At 41.6% G+C, this 6,856-nt stretch overlaps 1 protein-coding gene across 6 annotated transcripts in view; it reads left to right on the top strand.

Moving 5' to 3' along the window:
- Nucleotides 1-1,000: 1,000 nt before the first annotated feature.
- Nucleotides 1,001-6,856, top strand: part of TICAM2 (TIR domain containing adaptor molecule 2) — a 179,338-nt gene continuing 173,482 nt past the window's right edge. For 5 of the 6 annotated variants that reach the window (XR_011201984.1, XM_069226536.1, XM_069226543.1 and 2 more), the window contains exon 1: nucleotides 1,022-1,124. The gene's annotated coding sequence lies outside the window, so the exon portion shown is untranslated. Of the gene's footprint in view, nucleotides 1,125-6,856 lie in introns of all 6 variants that reach the window. The other variant, XM_069226570.1, reaches the window with a different exon arrangement.

The raw sequence follows: 6,856 nt of genomic DNA, 5'->3' as shown, positions 1-6,856 counted from the left end.
TATGTGGAGATCAAGAGATGTTTCACGAAGTCGAATTCATGCATTGTGCTGACTTTATCAAACTCGGTAATTACTGGGTTCGATAAAGTCCACAGCCTAGTTAAATTTCAGTAAGTCAAACCCCAAGGAATTTAACAGAAGGAAGCACCATGGCAATTACTGGGCGTGGTAAGCACCAACATCTACAAGTTATGTTATATCTTTAGGGCAAAATCTATCATCCCTATAAATTCTGAACCCCATGGTGTTAAATTTTATGTAGGTATGATAAATCCCACACACATCTCCAGGGCAATTGTAATCAGGGCCACAGTGAGACTTTATCTTGACCAGTCACATATGTTTTCTACTGGATCCAGTTGTAAAATAAGTGACTTTGGATAATGGACCGTGTGTGTGTAGCAGTAAAAGAAAGGATTATGAAAAATAGAAACTGAACTGGCAGACAATGGTAAACTGAAATCAACTGCAATTTAGACAGTGCTTAATTTGTAAATAAATGTGCCGGTGCTCAGAGTCCTCCTCTTAAACACGCGGCTGCTGCAATTAAATGTGCGAATACGGAACACTGAGGCGGCGTAACAATGAAGCCATATCTGGCCTCTTCAATCCATATAAAGCCACTCCCTGCCCCTTCAGGTCACTCTTTCAGCTTTCTACTTTCTCCCTTTGTGACACTTTGTAGTTTTTACCTTCCTCCTTCTTTCCCATATGTGTCTTTTGCTCGCAGCAAATGGTTGAGGCAGAAGAATAAGCTCCGGCCCTCAAGAATAAGTGCCGGTACTCAGAACCGGAAACAACAAGCACAAATTAAGCACTGAATTTAGATCACTGTGTTTCTTTTTAATACCGAAATTCAATATTCTGCCAACTGGATCCAGAAGAAGCTATGGAACCTACGAACTGTCTGAGAAGTTAAATACAGCTAACACAGCTAAAGTCTTCCGATGAACAGCAGGGGGCGGTGCCTCGCCACGTTGAATCAGACAGTCCCCTCATTTCCTTTTCGCCAATATTTTTACTTCCGTGTACAGAGCTGGTGTCGGTCCGAATATTAGATGATTTAACATTTGAGTTTGGAAAACAAGGCAAGAGAAGATAGAACAGGTAATCTGGCAAGGGAGGTACGTGCTTTCACCATTTGATTCTGATTCTAACAGTACAAGTACTTTCGATTTTTCTCTTCTCAGTTGTGCACATCTGAGTGTTACGCTTACTTTGGTCTTTCAGTTTCAGGATTGTGTTGTCTCTTTAGGGGTAGCCACAAAGCCAGAGATTACAGCGAAGGGAAGCATAGTTCTTTTTGTGTGCTGCCTTACAGTATGTGATGAAGTTCTACAATCGGTAACAAAGCGATGTGTTAATCTATTGATTTTATTCCATTTGTGAAGCAGATAGATCCCTCCTTGCAGCCGTGACACCCACCATTCAGCTTGTCGCTTTTGTGAGTCTTCCTGTGTAAACCAGCTTTGAAAATAACCGAGCTATGAAGATTTCCGTTAACACGATAGTGCTAAAACAAACTTTTTTTGTAGCCAGCAAGGTACTTTTAGGCAGTAACCTTCGAGGCTTCCGGTTATGCTCTCTCCTGACTAGTCCAGATGTTCGTTTGAGGAGGCCAAGAATCTGTTTTAGAAACTGATGTTTTTACTGGTCTGTTCTGAGCTACGTGTAGTCTCCAGTGGTAAGTGGGGCAGCCCACCCAGGTAGGAATAAGGCAGGGTCGGAATGGGACAGAACATTGGCCCGTGCACCAAAATATAAGCTGCCCCCATTAGCGAATTGGATAGCTAAAAAAGTGTCCCATGTTTGACATTGGGCAGTTTTGAAATTGTAAAGACGCAGTGTAAGCGTTTTGCAAGTTGAGGGATACTACGTCGATTTCAGTTTGATGCAAGTAACGTTGAAGTAAGTATCAAGCCGTTCAGGTAAGTTTTGAATCCAAGTTTTATTGTTACAAAGACACCCAAAACCAAGCGCGTCCGGCGTCAGCGGGTGAATCAAGCAACTGAGCATCGTCGGGTGAATCAAGCAACTGAGCATCGTTGCTTGATTCCGCTTAACCGCAACCTCCCGAACGAGGAATTGTGCATAAACGCATCTTGCTTCACGCTCTGGAGAACTTTTGTATACGTTTAAAAGAAACACTCTCGTGAACATACTCGAGTCTCACGCACAGGGCCCACAACTTCATTGTATTACATATAACAAACGTCTCCTTCAATATCAGAAAAAATCTACCTAGCAGACTGTAAAGAATGCCTACAATCAGCCCAAAAAGCGGCCCACACACTGGCCTGCCAGAGCAGCCCTTCGGGCACCGCCTAACACTATAGATCAGTCGGACCCTAGAGTAGGGTGCCAAGATAATTGCAGTGCTTAATTTGCAAATAAAAACTTGCTAGTGCCCAAAGCTCTCCTTTGAAACACGCAGCTGCTGCATTTAAATGTGCGAGCACAGAATACTGAGGCAGTGTAATCCTAAAGCCATCCCTGGCCTCTTTAATCTATTTACAGCCACTCCCTACTCCTTCCGCTCACTCTTGCCGCTTTCTGCTTTCTCCCTTCATGACGCTTTTTCATTTTTCTCTTCCTCAATTTTTCCCATATGTGTCTTTTGCTTGTATTAAATGCCTGCTCCAGACACTACGTTTTAGACCTCAAAAATAAGTGCCAATGCCCAGCTGCGGAAACCACCAGCTCAAATTATGCAGTGGATCAGTGGAGTGCCAAATTCGAGTAAAATAAGAATAATAAATAAAAAGGAAAGAAAAAATGGGGAGGGTACTGATTGCATGGTTCATTTATGGCGCCAGTTGCTGACAGATAGTTTGGCGTCACCCCTGATGGTAGGTCACCCATAATTTGTTCAGTGCCTCTCCTCTTAAGAGCAGATCTTCCTCAAAAATGGGGGCTCTGACTAAGGCTCATGTTGCTGAAGGGGACACCTTTTTGCTCTTCAGTATAATTTGTCACTTTGTTGTAAAATATAACTCAGTGTGGTTTAGTCTGGAGTGAAAATATGTAGATGGAAAAAAAAGTAATTGTGCATATCCTTGCACTGATATTCTCTTGTGCCTTTTAACAAAATAATTCACTTAGATTTTCTGAAACAGGTTGCGGCTTGTGTTTCATGGGATTCTTCACTTTGACACTGTTAAGCACAAGGCCTTGAGTAACACATGAATTCATGACATGACTACCATTCCAGTTGTTAAGTATGGCTGCCATAGTCATGTCCTCTGTTGTAAACTCAGTTGGCTTCCTGTCTTGGATTGTCAGGGGTCTTGGTAAACCTGACTGAAAAAGGAAAGTGCCAGAGTTTGCTAACAGCTGGTACAGTCAGAAAGTGAAGTTCCAGGGCATGCTTCTGGCGACAGTAAGCATTTGCCCATGGTGCCTCTTGGTTATACAATGCATACTTTGCTGGGACTACTTGCTATGTGTTCTAATCATCCACCAGTTGTTACCCACTATAACCCCTGGAATGGGTCGTGACAAGTCATGGTCACGTGTGGAGATGGTGACAGCTATCTAGGGAAGTGCTAACTGCGCAAGGAGGCACAAGGTTGTCTCGATTATAGTCTGCCAAGGTTGGGCAGAGGTTGTCCCATTCATAAATGATTGGGAATTTATGCAGTCTGCGTGTCTCCTCTTTATGTAGAGGAGCGCTTTTGCTGGCAGTGAAATGGTCAGCAGCTGTCATATATGAGAGCCTGTGACAGATTGCCAATGTAAAGTGATGACTCGCATTGGCAGTACCAGCAGTAAATCTTCACATTTTGTGCCTGCCTACCTTGTTCGACAAAAGCAAAAAGAACAGATGATGGATGGAATGCTTAACAAATCAAGCATTCACACCCAGTCACATTATTGGGTTTAATCCATCATTTGTTTGCTCACCATTCCACCATAGTTTGGACCCAGCATTAAGCAAATCAGCCTTGACTCTGCTCCCATAGGAACAGTCCAGCCTGTACTGACAGTGTCTCGAAAGAGCTTAATGCTTTACTCTCCAACAAGTCCCTGATTGTTGAGAGGCCAGGGTGTTGCCATCTAGCCATTGTCGATCTGCTCAGCGTTGGTGTCAGAGAAGCCAGCAATGTGAGGGAGGATATTGCATGAATACGAGGGAGAATGGCGATTCTGAGAGGTTTACTGTATAAAGAATCATGATTTTATTAAAGAAAAGGAAGCGAGCATTATGCATACACCTTTTATTTAATTCTTCTGAGCAGCAAACCATTTAAAGAAACCAATAGAACCTCAACAACATCACAATGAAAAATCTGAATGTTCAGGTCCATAAAAACAGTGTGCCCTCCATTTTCTTCCTCTTTTGTTTGAAATCTTCTTCATCTCCAGAATCCTCCCAAATTGAAAATCATCCTTTCTCACAAGTCTGCAAAAGGAAACCGAAACACGAACAAATAACTATCTTCCTTTTTTTTTTAAACATATAAAAACTGCTCACCAAAAAAACCTTCCTTTATTTTTATTCTTAAATACAATTCTAAAGTACACATAAAAAACACACTTCCCCCACTCCTTGGGAAAGGAAGGTGGGATAATGCTAGCCTCCTTGTCTTTAATAAAATCACGATTCTTTATACAGTAAACCTCTAAGAATCGCCATTTTATGTCAAGACAGGAGGCTAGCATTATGCATGTTTAAAGTCATACAACACACATTTCGAAACATGCTCTATATTTTTAAAATAAAATGTCCTACACATTTCTGCTGAAGACCAATCTGCAGCTTTCAGAATAAGATCCAGATTTTCTCCCAACATATAAACCTTACTTGCCATAGCTCCTCTCGCCGAATGTGCTGTGAATTTTTAAATATCTACACCAGCCTCCTTCATTGCACCTTTCACCCACCTTGCAATAGTAGCACTTGATACTCCTTTAAATGGTTTTACATAAAAATCAAAAGTTGCTCAATACCTGCTCCCCTTCTTTCTAACATTCTAGATTCATACTCCTTCATACAATGCACTACACACATTTTTGGACATCCATCAAAATATGGCAAAAAAATCGTACTAGACATTGTCTTAGTATGTTTACACACCTCAAACAGAACTCCAGTTGGTTGATAACATCTATGATTAACTTCCAAAGCCCTTACATCTGAAACCCTTCTGAATGATATTAGACAAAGTAAAGTAGCTATCTTCCAAGAAAGCTCTCTGTCACCCAAATATTTATTAACTGGGCACCTTTGAAATAAATCAAGGACAGTGAACATTCCAAAGTACTTGATACTTCGTAGTCGGTGGACGTTTCAATCGAATTCCCTTCATGACTTCACAGATCAAAGGACTCTGACGAATCGAAACTCTCTGACAAAGGACGTGACCTGCCGCAATAGCAGATCTGTAACAATCAATTGTTCTGTAAGACAAACCCCTATCAAACAATTCTGCTAAGAAATTTACTACTTGAACTCCATCCGCCTCCACGGTATCCAAATCCCTTTGTAAGCACCAACAAGACCAAACTTTCCAAATACTTCTATATCTCTTTTTTGTTCCTGGTGTCCACGACTCATCCAATAATCCTGCAGCTGAATCTGAAAGGCTTCTGAATCCTCCTGAATCCCTGAAATCCTCCAAACTAGAAGGTTCAATGAACCTGACTCCACTAAAGGATGTTCTTCTCCTTCCGCCCCTGACAAAAGACCTTTGCAACACCTTATTAAGATCTGAGAATCTACAATCATCTTCATAACTGTTGGAAACCAAGGCTGTGTTTTCCAAAAAGGAGTTACTAGAACTAACCGGCATCACTGACGCCTCACTTGCAATAAAACACTCTGTATCATCGAAAAAGGAGGAAAAGCATAACCTTTCATCCTCGACCAGTCCTGCACAAACGCATCCACTGCCATAGCACCCGGGTCGTGTCTCCAACTGACATACTTTTGCAACTGACAGGTTATCCTGGAAGCAAAGAGATCTACTTCCAAAGGGCCCATAGCAAGATTTATCTCCTTGAATAAATCCTCGTTTAATTTCCAATCGCTGAAATCCCTCATCTGACGTGAGTTCCAATCTGCTATCACATTTTGTACACCTGGCCAATACTCCGCTCTTAAACTTATTTTGTGCTCTAAACAAAAACCTCACAAATCATTTGCCAATTCTGCCAAATTCCTCTAACGAGCACCTCCCAATTTGTTTATATACGTCACCGCAGTAGCATTGTCCATCTTCAAAAGTACAGATTTCCCTTTCAAGACGTCCCTGAAACTCTGTAAAGCAAACATTCCTGCCTGCAACTCCAAACAATTTATATGCCTTTCTTTCTCGAAATAAGTCCACATTCCACCTGTCTCCAAACCCAGACAATGAGCACCCCAACCAAACTTGCTTGCATCTGTTTCTAATACAAAATCTGTTTTATGCCAAAAATCGCTCGACCATTCCATGCCTCCAAATTTTCCTTCCACCAAATTAACTCCTCTCTTGCCTCTTGTGAAATAGCTACCCGTACCATACCATAGACCTCTCCTTAAACCTAACAACTTTAAGTGCTGTAAAGCCCTGTAATGTAACGGGTCTGGAAAAATCACCTGAATGGACGAAGACAAAAGCCCAATCGCACGTGCTAGATCTCTCAGTCGCTTCTTGCTTCCTTAACAATGACTGTACTTCTTGTTTTATTTTCTTCACCTTCCTTGTTGGCAACGCTAATTGACATAAATTTGTGTCCACTATAAATCCCCAAAACTCTATCCTCCTCACAGGAATCCACACAGATTTCTCCAGATTTATAATGAAACCCAGATCTTCCAATAAATCCTTCACAAGACACAACTGTTCCTTCAAGATTCCTTCTTCCTGGTTCA

Source organism: Pleurodeles waltl, chromosome 1_1, assembly GCF_031143425.1.
Source record: "Pleurodeles waltl isolate 20211129_DDA chromosome 1_1, aPleWal1.hap1.20221129, whole genome shotgun sequence".
Lineage (NCBI taxonomy): Eukaryota > Metazoa > Chordata > Amphibia > Caudata > Salamandridae > Pleurodeles > Pleurodeles waltl.
The sequence above is the reverse complement of the archived record's forward strand: the minus strand, read 5'-3'. Positions and strand labels throughout refer to the sequence as shown.